The sequence below is a fragment of the Solanum dulcamara genome, chromosome 6 (assembly GCF_947179165.1).
Source record: "Solanum dulcamara chromosome 6, daSolDulc1.2, whole genome shotgun sequence".
Lineage (NCBI taxonomy): Eukaryota > Viridiplantae > Streptophyta > Magnoliopsida > Solanales > Solanaceae > Solanum > Solanum dulcamara.
In genome coordinates, this window is record NC_077242.1 from 56814624 (window position 1) to 56829669 (window position 15046).

Consider the following 15046-nt stretch of genomic DNA (forward strand, 5'->3'; position numbering starts at 1 on the left):
GGAGACTAATGGAGCAATATAGGGAGAGGAAGAGAGACTTGCATATGGTATTCATCGACTTAGAAAAGGCCTACGATAAAGTCCCACGAGAGATACTATGGAGATGTTTAGAGGCTAAAGGTGTACCTGTAGCGTACATAAGGGTGATCAAGGACATGTACGAGGGTGCCAAAACTAGGGTAAGGACAGTAGGAGGGGATTCAGAACACTTTCCAATTGTGATGGGGTTGCATCAAGGATCAGCTCTTAGTCCGTTTCTATTTGCCTTGGTGATGGATGTATTGACGCGACAAATTCAAGGTGAGGTGCCATGGTGTATGCTTTTTGCGGACGACATAGTCCTCATCGATGAGACTCATAACGGAGTTAACGCTAAGCTGGAAGATTGGAGACGCACCTTGGAGTCTAAAGGGTTTAAGTTGAGTAGGACCAAGACAGAGTACCTAAAGTGCCAGTTCAGTGAGACTCCTCAAGAGGTTGGCGCGGAAGTTAAGCTCGGGGATCAAGCCATCCATAAGAGAAGTAGTTTTAAGTACCTTGGTTCTATCATGCAAGGCAGCGGGGAGATCGACGAGGATGTCACACATCATATTGGGGCAGGATGGATAAAATGGAGGCTCGCCTCCGGTGTGTTATGTGACAAGAAGGTGCCACCAAGACTTAAGGGCAAGATTTACAAAGTGGTGGTTACACCAGCTATGTTATATGGGGCGGAGTGTTGGCCAGTTAAGGTCTCACACGTGCAAAAGATGAAAGTTACCGAGATGAGAATGTTGAGATGGATGTGTGGGCATATCAGGAGAGACAGGATTAGAAATGAGGCTATTCGAGACAAGGTAGGAGTGGCCCCGGTGGAAGACAAGATGCGTGAAACGCGACTAAGATGGTTTGGGCATGTGAAGAGGAGAGTCCCAGAGGCACCAGTGCGGAGATGTGAGAGGTTGGCCATGGATGGTTTCAGAAGAGGTAGGGGTAGGCCGAAGAAATATTGGGGAGAGGTGATCAGACAGGACATGACGCATTTACGACTTACCGAGGACATGACCTTAGATAGGAGGGTGTGAAGGACACATATCAGGGTAGAAGACTAGTACATAGTGGCATTATCCCCCTTATCCGTAGGCGTATTAACGCATTATGATTTATTGTACTCTGATTTATGTTATGTATGTTATGTTATCTTATGTTATTTATGGTATTTATGCTATTATTTGACGATACCTACTGTTTTTTTGGTGCTTTGACTATACTATTATTTGGAACTCTTTCGTTATCTACTTTCCTACCATTAATATTCTTGTCTGATCTTTTTTCCTATGCTTCTATTGAGCCGAGGGTCTTTCGGAAACAGCCGTCCTACATTGGTAGGAGTCAGGTCTGCGTACACTTTACCCTCCCCAGACCCCATGATGTGGGATTTCACTGGGTTGTTGTTGTTGTTGTAAAGTATAGAAAGTAATAGATAATAACAGAAATCAGAGAACAAGAAATTATATTGCGCTAATGCGCCTACTAATAAGGGAGAATAACGAGACTATGTACTAGCCTTCTACCCTAATGTGGGTCCTCCACACTCTCCTATCTAGGGTCATGTCCTCAGTAAGCTGTAATATGCCATGTCTTGTCTAATCAGCTCTCCCTAATATTTCTTCGGCCTACCCCTACCTCTTCTGAAACCATCCATGGTCAACCTCTCACACCTCCGCATCGGGCATTTGTGTCTCGTCTCTTCACATGCCCAAACCATCTCAGTCGCATTTCCCGCATCTTGTCTTCCACCGAGACCACTCCTATCTTGTCCCGAATAACCTTGTTTCTAATCCTGTCGCTCCTGGTATGACCACACATCTATCTCAATATTCTCATCTCGACAACTTTCATCTTTTGAACGTGAGAGATCTTAACTGGCCAACACTCCGCCCCGTATAACATAGTCGGTCTAACCACCATTTTGTAGAACTTGCCATTAAGTTGTGGTGACACCTTCTTATCACATAGCACATCGGAAGCTAGCCTCCATTTCATCTACCCTGCCCCAATACGGTGTGTGACATCATCGTCAATCTCCCTGTGCCTTGCATGATAGACCCAAGGTACTTGAAACTACTTTTCTTTTGGATGGACTAGTCACCAAGCCTAACCTCCGCGCCAACCTCCTGAGGTGTCTCACTGAACTTGCACTCTAAGTACTCTGTCTTGGTCCTACTCAACTTAAACCATTTAGACTCCAAGGTATGTCTCCAATCCTCCAGCTTAGCGTTAACTCCACTACGAGTCTCATCGATCAAGACTACGTCGTCCGTGAAAAGCATACACCATGGCACCTCACCTTAAATTTTTCGTGTCAATCCATCCATCACCAAGGCAAATAAAAACGGACTGAGAGCTGATCCTTGATGCAACCCCATCACAACTGGGAAGTTCTTTGAGTCCCCTCCTACTGTCCTTATCCTGGTTTTGGCACCCTCATACATGTCCTTGATCACCCTAATGTACGCCACAGGTACACCTTTAGCCTCCAAACATCTTCATAGTATCTCTCGTGGAACTTTATCGTAAGCCTTTTCTGGGTCGATGAATACCATATGCAAGTCCCTCTTCCTCTCCCTATACTGTTCCACCAGTCTCCTCATAAGATGGATGGCTTCTATAGTTGAGCGTCTCGGCATAAATCCGAACTGGTTCTCTGAAATAGACATGCCTCTCCTCACCCTCATCTCCACCACTCTTTCCCACACTTTCATAGTATGGCTTAGAAGCTTGATACCTCTATACTTGTTGCAGCTCTGGATATCCCCCTTGTTTTTGTATAGGGGGATCATTACGCTCGACCTCCATTCTTCGGGCATCGTAGTCGTCTTAAAGATGACATTAAATAACCTAGCCAGCCACTCCAAACCTACCAAGCTCGCGCTCTTCCAAAATTTCCCAGGAATCTTTGTAGGTCCGGTCGCTCTTCCCCAGCGCATCCTACGAACAACACCCTTAACCTCCTCGACCGTAATACTCCTGCAACCCCCAAAATCGTGACGCCTCCCTATATGTTCCAAATCTTCCAACACAATCTCTCTGTCCCCTTCTTCATTCAAGAGTTTATGGAAGTATGACTGGCATCTCTATTTAATGAGGGTCTCCTCTACCAATAATTTTCCATGCTCGTCCTTAATGCACTTCACTTGATCCACATAGCGTTCCCTTCTCTCCCGCGCCCTAGCTAGCCTGAACAATTTCCTATCCCCGCTTTTCTCTTCTAGTTCAGCATAAAAACGTTCAAAAGCTGTCATTTTTGCCATCGAAACTGCCGACTTCGCCTCCTTCCTCGCTATCTTTGAGAGCATATAATGACTGAAAATTAGAAAACTCTATTGAAAGAAAATCAAACCAATTTTTTATCGGTTGGAGTTTTGTCTATTTTATTGTTTTTTTTGTTGTCTTTTATAAACACGTGACATATATTTCAATTGCTATATTTCAATATAACACTAACCAATCAATCATTTCTAAGAAAAATAATCACTTATCAAGATATCTTGATGATAATTAAATTAGGTAGTTAAGAATAATTTAAGGACTCAGAAGACTATTTTTTCCCCTAAAAAATAATGCTGCCAACCAAAGGAACTTTGATTAATCAAATTGTTATTCGCGTATACAATGATCGGAGAGTTCCGCATATATACGGTCAAGTGAACTAATTTGCAGCAAATGTAGCCCCCTTTATTTTTATATAAAAGATGGCTCAACATACCTTGTCATTTAATTGCAATTCCGGTGTAAAATTCGGGGTGTTTAAGGTTCTCTTTCGTTCCGTATCAAAAACTAACAAACTTAAATTTGAGAGTTTTATTGTAACACCCCGCACATAATTTGAGGGCATTCAATTTGATGAATTTGATATTTTTCTTAATCACCAAGGTCACAAGGTGGTCGTCATAAAAAAAGGCCGGGAACTCATGGCACGAAGACCAAAACGGACTTGTGTCTATGACATAACAAAAGAACATATACATTAGATATATTTATACGATATCCTGCCACTAATAAAGGAATATTAGCTGGCATAAATAACCGTATTCTCACTTATGGGAAGGTTGTCAGGCATAATATTTTAAGTCTCGAGTGGAGACTTTTCTATTGATTGATGTATTTCCTTTGTTACCTATAAATAATAGTTTTGGCACGCTTGTAACGGATTGTATGCTTAACAATACCAAAGCAATACCTATGATCCAAGCTTTTTATATTTTACAAACTCAAGCATTTTTACATAAACGTCTTCGGATCTGATAGCAACACCATTTTAGCTACTCTGAATTGCAAAAACAAATCACCGAAGCTCTATCGCTTCCTATGATTTTCTTTACTCACTTTACTTTCTCTACTATTTTCATTTAGCTCATTCATGAACATATTAAAGTGCTAATTATATTCGAACTTAAAATCGAAACATGTGTTCTTGACTTCACAATAAAGTTAACTATACCCTTTTTTTTTGTAAACAACTTCTTTCTTCAATCTTTCTTGTACATAGATTTTCACTTGTTCAAAGTTTACCAATATAAAAATACCATATGATCTTGAATGTCGATTCATAGATTAAGATAGCTCATGAGACTCCAACAATTTTCATCATAGGATTTATTTTTTTACTTTAATGGTCAACTCTTAGTTCGTTTATGTATGCTTATTGAATCGGCCCCTAAAGAATTCCCAAAGACTCTACTTTTTGATCGTTGGATGGGTATAAGAAAGTTAATGGCGGATCTAGATCATTATAGGTTCTCGAGAATTCAATAGTTATTACACAAATTCAATATTTTATTGTGAAATCTATCAAATATTTATAAATATGTGATTGTAAACTCAGTTATTATTGTTTAATATTTTGAAAATACTGTAGAAATCAATAAACTTCAAATCCTGAATCTTCCTCCCTCCGACAAAAGTGACAAAATTGCTTTGCTACATAGCCATGCCTGTTCATTGATGCTAATTCCTTCAAATATTTATTCCTTACTACACATATTTTCGACTAGTAAATAGAGGAATAAGGATTTACTGAAAGCTCCACTCATGTAATTATATGGGGTGTCTGCTAGGGTATATACTTTTAATCATGGATTTAGACATAATATTCTAACAATTTTTATTAAACATTTAAGTAGGAGATTGTTAGAATATATACTATTAACCATGCATTTTAGATATAATATATTATAAAATTGTGATGGTTAAAAGTCCAAGCGGGAGATTCTTAGGATATATACTATTAAAAAAGAGAAAAGAATCTGCAAGTTTAGAAGTTTCCTCTGTATATCAAGCTGCTAAAATACTCTATTACAAGCGTTTTAAATAGATGAAACTAGTAAACAAAATAGTACGTTCATTCTCCTAGAAAATCTGAATCTAAAAAACTGACTCCACTATTCCTATAGCCTAAAGACTAGGAAACAACTTATTTGACTCCTAAACAAGTGCAACAACCTAACTACTAACCCACAAAGCTGCTCACGTAGCTAACAAAGTAGGGAGTTGTTTTAGACTGACTAACAAAATCATATTCTCTAAATTGTTAAACGTACTTATATTCTCAATCCTGATATAACTATTATGATTTGTATATATTAATTATTATTTTGATTTATTAAAATGTGAGATTCTGAAATGGGTCAATATGACTGGTAGATTGGATGATAATAATATATATTGGTGAAATAATAAGTTAGTTGATCAAATTCATGTCTCAATATAGAGATTGATGATATGTCTTTTTGAGAAGCTTATAAGTTTTCATCATGTCAAACCTTGCTAGTGGATTTATGAAGGCGACACATGAAATAAGTTAAGTAGTGTTCTAAAAGAAATTAATCTTTAAGTTAAATTCGCCACTAATATAATTTATTGACTCGTATCTGTAATCTTAACATGGGGAATTACATAAGTGTTTAATGGAAAATTTTAAAATATAAATAGAGGAGTGCAATTACGAATGGTAAAAATAATTCCAATTAATTATTTGAGTTATTTCCATAATAGGGAACTTCAGTAATTAATTTCTTGGTCCCTACAGTGCTCATATTTAACTAGAACCCAAAGCCCCATTCTTAGGAGAAAAAGAAAATACATATTTTCAGTTTTAGATTTGGACCGGAAAAAGATACTTATAAATAGGGGTTCTCCTAATCTAGAGGATGGAGGTAGGGTTTTCTATGAGATACTTGCCCACCCAATATTAAGAGAGCTCGGCTCAAGAGCGTAGCTTGCATCTAAATAGATAAAACGGATATGTGTACGTGTGATTGTGTATGATTGCACTACATGTTTCGGAATTTAAGTTTTCGGTCAAAGTGTGTGCCGTAGTAAATTCATTCAACATAACGTTCATTTTGCATCTGATAGTAAAAAGATTTCTATGATACCGGACTTGAGATTCCTCATTTGTTTGGTTTAAAAGAAAAGTAATCTTTTTTAAAAAAGACTGTTTTGTGATTGAGACAAAGTAACAACCTTTTAATTTTAAAAAGAGTGTAAATTGTTGCATGTGTTGGCGGCTACGGTTAAGGATTTCTTAATTTTTGGAAAAGAAACCCTTGTTTAAATTTTGTTTTACTTTGTCAAAACTCTTAAAACAAAAAGGAGATGAAATTATATGCACTTCATGGAGTAAGTGGCGGTGACAGCCACTGGTACACCATTGCATTAGAATTTTTTTTCCCAGGTAAAGACAAGTTTATTATTTCCTTCTCTAGTGTATATGTATAGAATATATACAATGTTGTGTCATTAAGAATTCCGTGATTAATGAATAGTTGCTATTATAATAATCTATTTATTCGGTCATTGAATATTCTTAAAGTTTGACACTATGTGATATTATATTAATACATGGATTGAGAATTATGATTAATAAATAGGATTCATAAAAAAAATAGTCTATTTATTTAATTCATTAGATTATGCTTAGTGTTTATGTGTAAATTGTCTTGCATAAATGTATGCTGGTGAAGGTTTGTTTATCCGAAAGGAATTTTATCATTAAATACTAGCAATGCGTAATTAATTCATGAGAAGAAATATCGATGTTGGAAACACAATATCTTGAATTCTCAAGTATATTAATTGAAAGGAAAATTTATTTTAAAAAGGGGTTGTGTGTCTTAGCCAAAGGAAAGACACACAATATATCTTATGCTCATGAGATAATCATTAAAAGAGAATGAAAATCTGAATCAAGTTATTTTAATCCTTAACTATGCCTAAAATAATTAGTTTTCAAATTTGGTAATAGTTTAGGTGGTCATGAATTTTATGATCTCTGATTGACTTGAAATTTGATGGTTCCTTCGAAAATCGTTTAAATGGTTTTAGGTAGTTTGTCAGATTAAAATTTGATTTGAATATGATAAGATCATTCTTTATGTCAGTTATGTTTGTGTTAAATTTGGAACATGATTACACATGATGATTTAGCATGAATCGATATGTGAGAAGAATGTATGTCATATTGTTTTAATTTCTAAAGATTCTTAAATCACTTGAATTAGAATTTGATCATAGCTTTGAAAATAAAGATCTTTTATAGACTCCAATTTACCTGAAGTTTGGTAAGTTCATTGAAAACGACCTAGCAAGAAATATTCTCTACTATGCAGTTATGGTTTTTCAGGTCATTAAGATGATTTTAGGTTGTTCTTTCTGATAAAATATAATTTAATATAAAAAATAATTCTTTGTATCGATTTTATTTATGTTAAATGTGGTACATGATTACACGTGATGTTTTAACATGAATTGATATATGATAAGGATATAGATCTGGTTATTTTTTCTTAAATTGTTTGAATCTGAATTTGATCATAGCTTTAGAGATAAATATTATTTTGAACTCTGATTGATCTGAAATTTGGTAGATTCATCAGAAATGATCAAATTAAAAATACTCATTGATATGCAGTGATTTGATAATTTGAGATCGTTCAGATGATTTTTGGATATTTTTTGTATCTTAAAATTTTATTTTTATGAAAAATAACACGACTATAATGCAATAGTGATAGAGATTGTTCTCTGTGATCTTCATGACTAAATTTTAGTGAAGTATTAAGTTCATTTGTTGGCTTTAGACTTCCTTCATATCGAATGAAATTAATACAAGTCACTAGATTTAATCTTTTGTTTTGATAATCAGTATTGACTCTCCTATCCGAGTAATATATGATTGGATAAGTGGATCTAGGGATAATGATATTCACTTGGCTTAAATTAACAGTATACTTTCCATTTGAGTTAGTTCTTGATCAAAATTTATCGGAGTGAATATCTGACACCACATATGTATGTTGCATGAGTAAAACAAATTTCATCAAAATTTATCGTTCAAGATGCATGAATATCTATGAGGTGTGTTTTGAATTTTAATATTCAATGAATACATAGACATGCTGATTTTTATAAATAGTACTCAGATAATGTAAATAGGTTTTAAAATTTTCTTCTTTATTCTTGATACGTGCATTTATTACCCAAATGATGCTATGTGATAAGAATTACTGAACGAAAAATTTTAAAATTCTATTTTAGCCAAACAACGTTTTCAACCGAATTGATCATAATTTTGGAATTTTAAAAAAAGGACTCTGATTGATCTGAAATTCGGTAGATTCATTAGAATGATCTAGTAAGAAAGGGACTCTAATTTTTCTATTTGGATCATTATATGAGTTTTTGGTCACATTTGGTGATAGGGGTCCTTCCCATAATTACCAAGATTAAATAGTAGTGAAGTACTAATTTTTTATGCTGGCTTTAGACCTTCCTCCCTAACGGATGAAATTAATATAAGTCATTATGCATTTAATCTCTAGTTTTGATAATCTGTATTAATTCTCCTAAACCGAGTAATATATGATTGGATCAATGTAACTAGGGTGATTTTCACTCTCCATCTGAGTTAGGTTTCTACAAGTTTATGGAGTGAATAATCGGTCATTGTACATGTGTATTGCATGAGTAGTTCTCCAATTCCATCGATTGGCTATTCGAGATGCATGGATATATATGTATAAATGAGTCCTGAATTTTACTATGCAGAATTATTCGACATATTATGATCTGTTTATATCTCAAATTCTCAACAGACTTAACAGATCCACTTAGTACTACTCAAGAATTGTTTTGATAGAGATAAAATATTAATTCAAAGAATGCATTGTACATGTACATTGTGTTAGAAGAAATTTATTTTCAGTTTCTAACTAGATAAGAGATGGATACATAATATATATTTTTTGTAACTCTCCTATTATTGAGTTTGATAAATGTTTTATCTCTTGTGGTATATTGGTGCATGATTTTTTTTATTAGTACTATATCTCATGAATTCAATATTAATCTATCACATAAGAAAGAATATTTTCAAATTGAATGAAACTTATTGTACACTAGCGTCTAAGTCATTTATTCTGAATATAACTTTGAGGTTGGTTAAGGGTGAACATAATGGTTCATTGAAAGTGAAGTCACTACCAACGTGTGAGTCTTGTTTAGAAGGAAAAATGACTAAGAGACCTTCCTCTTAAAAAGAAAATGGAGGTAGTGATAAGTTAGATTAATCTATTATGATTTGTGTGGTAAATGAATATTTAGGCAAGAGGTGACTTTGAGTATTGTCGAATATTCACAAAATATTACTCATGATATGAATATATGTTTTTTTGATGCTTTGTAAATGCCTTGATAAACTCAAGATATTTAAGAGAAAAATGAAATTAGCATCATGAAAAATATATAAAGTCACTGCGATCTGATTGTAGTGACGTATATCTCTCTGCAAAGTTCACTAATCACTTTTCTGATAGAGTAATTGCATTTCAATTGTCTACACCTGACACTTTATAATAGATTGGTGTAAAAGAGAAAAAAATAGACTCTTATAGAGATGATAAGATTAATGATTGACTTATTCGAAGTTGTTTTGCTTCTTTTGGAATATGTCCTAAGAACTGCATATCACATTCTGAATTTAATTCCTTTCATGTCAGTATCTTTGACAACTATAGAACTAGTGTGAATTTGACGTACGTCTAATCTGTGACATGTTCAGCTATAGAATTGTCTAGCATATGTGTTAAAAGGGTGAACAAACAAGTTGAAATTAAGAATGGATGTGTGTGTTAGTTGGATAACCAAAAAGAATGAAAGAAAGTTTATTTTATTGTCCTAAAGAAAATAAGACAATTGTTAACAAAATTTTCAAATTTCTAGAAAAGAACCATTTAATAAATCATGTTCCTAGAAGTAAATTAGTTTTTCCAGGAGCTGAACAAAGAAATAACAAACGAGTCAGTTGTAAATTCAAACACTCAAGAACATCTAATCGGTATGTCAGAATTGACGTTCCATTGCATTTAAATAGTGGGATAAACGTTACTTGACATAAGAAAAATTACTACCTCAAGTAGTGGGAGAAATGTTGAGCAAAATAAAGAATACTACATGAAGAAGTTGCTAATATTTCAATACCGAAAGGTTTTAAAAAAAATATTAAGACTCAAGAACATGATAGTGTGACTATAGTAGTAGTACTTAGTCGTAATGGAAGAATCGTAACGAAGATTGATTTGTTGTGTATTCTTGAGAGAGTTTTCATGATAGAACTCCTAAAAAGAAGTAACTTTTGGAGGATTTCATGATGAGGTCCCTCAAGATCTAACAAAAAATCAATCAGTTACGACGAAGCACTACTAGACTGTCACGACCCAAGCCTAGGGCCTAGACGTGACATGACAAATGAGGACCCGAAAGTACCTCAAACAAGCCTCTTAGCATTCTTTTAGCCTTTCATAGGTAATGATGATAAATAAACAAGCGGAAATCATAATAAATCTTCAACTTACATATGTCCAACAATACCTCTAACTATTTGATTTAACGGGGCTAAGACAAGTCCCTAGCTCACCCTCAATCATAATAGAAGAAATTTCATAGTAAAACGTCTTAACATATCATAAGTTAGAAATATAAAGGAGTATTGTTCCCGGAACATGGGAACTCACCAAAAGTAGTCTTCAAACGAAGTCTCAACTAGCCACGTGGAGGAGAACGAGGAGGAGCACTGATCCCTACATGGTGATATCATGTAGGCAAAAAAGTATGCGTTAGTACTTTGAATGTACTAAGTATGTAAGGATGCATGAACATTGAGGAAACATTAAAACATTTATGTAATATGGAACATAATTTAATGTATGCATAATAAATCATATATATATCCTTTAAAATATTCATTTTGTGGAAAATTAACCATAACCGACATTTAAGACCATGCGAGCTATTACATGGAATCCAACATAACCCCCTACGTTGGCCGGGAAGACTACTTGCCAGGTAGAACTCCATCAACTTCATTCATTTCTTTAACTTTAACTTTAAGGGCTATTTATGGATCCATTAGCCTTAGCCTACAAGGGCTCCTATGTTGGCACATAGTTAATGAGACAAAGGGGTTGCTACTAGGATTCCCTTACCGAATCCCACCTCAATGCCTCATTCGGTGCTAAGTCAATCCCACGGAATAGTTTAATACTTCAAAATATTCATAGCATATAACTTGAGAATTCAAACATCATATTCGGTAGAATAGCTCATTAAAACATTTGATAATTCAAATATGCAAGAATTGTCCTTATTGCATAAAAAATCCATCATTCATATCATTTCATCATTCTTTCATTTCATAAGACTCCCTTTTTGATCATAGATATTGCTTTCATAAACATTTATTTGGAGTCAAAGCTTTCAAGTCAAACTTTATTAAAAATATAGTAAAACTAGGTGGGTTCAAATCACTTCAACTTGCAAATATGTATGTAAATAAATATACATAAATACTTTGAAATTCATTAATTAAAAATCATGCTTTAAACAACCCACCATGAATTTCAAGAACCTTTAAATAGATAAATAGAGGAATTACTTGTAAACCATCAATTCATACATATAAAATTATGTTGCATCAAAATAGACCAATAATCATTAGTTTAACCATGATTTATAATATTAAGTAAAAATAAGAATTACCATAAGAAAATATTACTTGAAATCAAGATATTTAATTGAAAGAGTTTTTGGACTACATGGGTGGAAGAACCCATGGATAAACACACACATAACTTAGAGTAGAGCTTAAAGAAAATAAATATAATTATCATATAATCAAAATAATTTAGACATGAGAGTGGAAGGAATACTCTCATTGAAGCCTTACATACCTGGAGACCGAAGATTTAGTTGGTACCGAAAGACTTAATGAACACTCTTGAGTCCTAGCTTCTCTCCTTACCAGAACGTTTTGTGTACTACCCGGAGTATATGAATCACCGGAATAGTATTTCTTCACTACTAAGAACTAAAACTATATTTGAGAATGTGTAAAGAAGTGTATAGAGAGAAGATTTGCTTGAGAAAACTTGATGAATAAAATGAGGAAATAAGGTGGGTATTTATAGGTGGGAAAGAGGACCTAACAATAAATAAAATAATTATAAAGAAAAATCTGAAAATTTAGTGGAATATATTGATGTCATGAATGGTGTTAAATGGAGGACAATTTATGTCATGAGTGATGTCAAATGTATCTAGATCTTTCTATGGTAGGTGAAATGAGTTATCTTTGACAGAATACTCTTTTTGGGAGCTGCGTTTGAATAAGATAAATTTCTTATTAGGATTTGGTGTCTTCATAAGAATTGTAGATATGGAACTCTAGTTTCATATCGTTCAAGAATCAACCAATTTGGATAAACCTACAGTGAGATATGATTTTTCTTCTATAAACACTCATTTCCGTCACAGCATCCTACCTTACAAAAATTAATTTATTTGACCTACTTAACCTCCGAATCTTAAAATATGGTCTTCATAAAAGTTGTAGATAATGATCTTGTGGTTACTCAGAAATTTGAACCACTCAATTTGGATATTCCTATGAAAAGGTATGCCCAAAATACAGAGGCTGTATCATGTTTAGGCGAAAATTGAAACATCGTATACAGCGTTTTTAGGGGATGTTACATAGACGAAGTTGCATAAGAAAACAACTTGGTAATTTTTTTTTTGATAAGTCACATAAAAGGAATGCCTATAAAAATTGTAAATGCATAGTTAAAAGTCTAAGTGGGAGATTGCTAGGGTATATACTATTAATCATGGATTTAGACATAGTATTCTAACAATTTTCAAGATTAAACATCTAAATAGGAGATTGTTATGGTATATACTATTAACCATGCATTTAGATATAGTATATTATAAAAATTGTGATGGTTAAAAGTCTAAGTCGGAGATTGTTGGGATATATACTATTAACCATGGAATATATACTATTAACCATGGAATATATACTATTAACCATGAGTTTAAGTATAGTATTTATTATACAACAATTGTTTATTCAATTTTAATAAAAGTTTTAATAGATCATATATTCGTTTATGTGTCCATTTACTTATATAATAGATGATTTAGTGTATAAAGTTTAGCTTATACATAGATGATTAAATCATCGATTCTTATAAGTATAAATAATTTTGTTCACAATCTAAGATAGAAATTGGATAAGACATCGGTATGATTGTAGCGCAAGATTATATGTAATTTATCTTGATTATGAGAATGGTATAGTTCCAACTTCTTGTGCTAGAACATTTTGTATGTATTGAATGAGACCGAGTAGAGATAGTTGTTTTAGACTGACTGACAAAAGCATATTTTCTAAGCTGTTAAACGTAGTTATTTTCTCAATCCTGATATAACTATTATGATCTGCATATATTAATTATCATTTTGACTTATTAAAATGTGAGATTCTGAGATGGGTCAATATGCTTGATAGATTGAATGATAATAATATATATTGGTGAAATAATAAGTTAGTTAATCGAATCCATGTCTCGATTTAGAGATTGATGATATGCCTTTTTGAGAAGCTTATAAATTTTCATCGTGTCAAACTTTGTAAGTGAATTTATGAATGCGACACATGAAATAAGTTAAGCAGTGGTCTAAAAAAAATTAATCTTTAAGTTAAATTCGTCAGTAATTTAATTCATTGATTAGTACCTGTAATCTTAACATGAGAAATTACATAAGAATTTAATGGGAAATTTTGAAATATAAATAGAGGAGTGCAATTATGAATTTTGTAGTGGAATGATTTATAATTTATTATGGTAAGAATAATTCAAATTAATTATTTGAATTATTTCCATAATAGAGAGCCTCAGTAATTAATTTCGTGGTCACTACATTGTCCATATTTAACTAGAACTCAAAGTCTTATTCTTAGAAGAAAAGGAGAATACATGTTTTTAGTTTCAGATTTGGACTGGGAAAAGGTCCCTATAAATAGGGGTCTTCCTAACCTAAAGGATGGATGCAGAGTTTTCTATGCGATACTTGCCACCTAAGTATTGAGAGAGTTCGACTGTGAACTTGAGATCACTGTAGAAGACCGCAGAGCTGCAGTCTAACTTGTAGATTCGCTTGAAGATATCTGCTTATGCTTTGAGAAGTATTTATCGAATTAAAATTTTAAAATATTTATGTGTTCTATCATGATAATATATATTCTAACATAAATGTGTTATCTATTATTCATGTAAGCAATATAATTTTGATATACTTTCATTGTGCATGTAGTCTTCCAACAGTGTCTACCAGGAAGGTTCATGTTACTATTGTTAATATGGTGAGTTGTAATAAACATGTTTGCTTTGATCAAATTGGCACGTTACTTGTTATGATATAAATAAATAATTCTTCAGTCCAAATGGGCAGGTTCATCCTATTATAACTGTTAAGCATGTGAATTTCAAATGATTGGTCATGGGATTTATATTATACTCTTATAATTCCCTTCAATAATACTCATATATCTTAGTTACGTGTCTTAATTGGATACGTCTTCATGTTGAAAAGTTGGCCATGCATCGTCGTGATGTGATATGCGATTGGTTGACTAGCAAATTTCAACATTAACACCAATTTT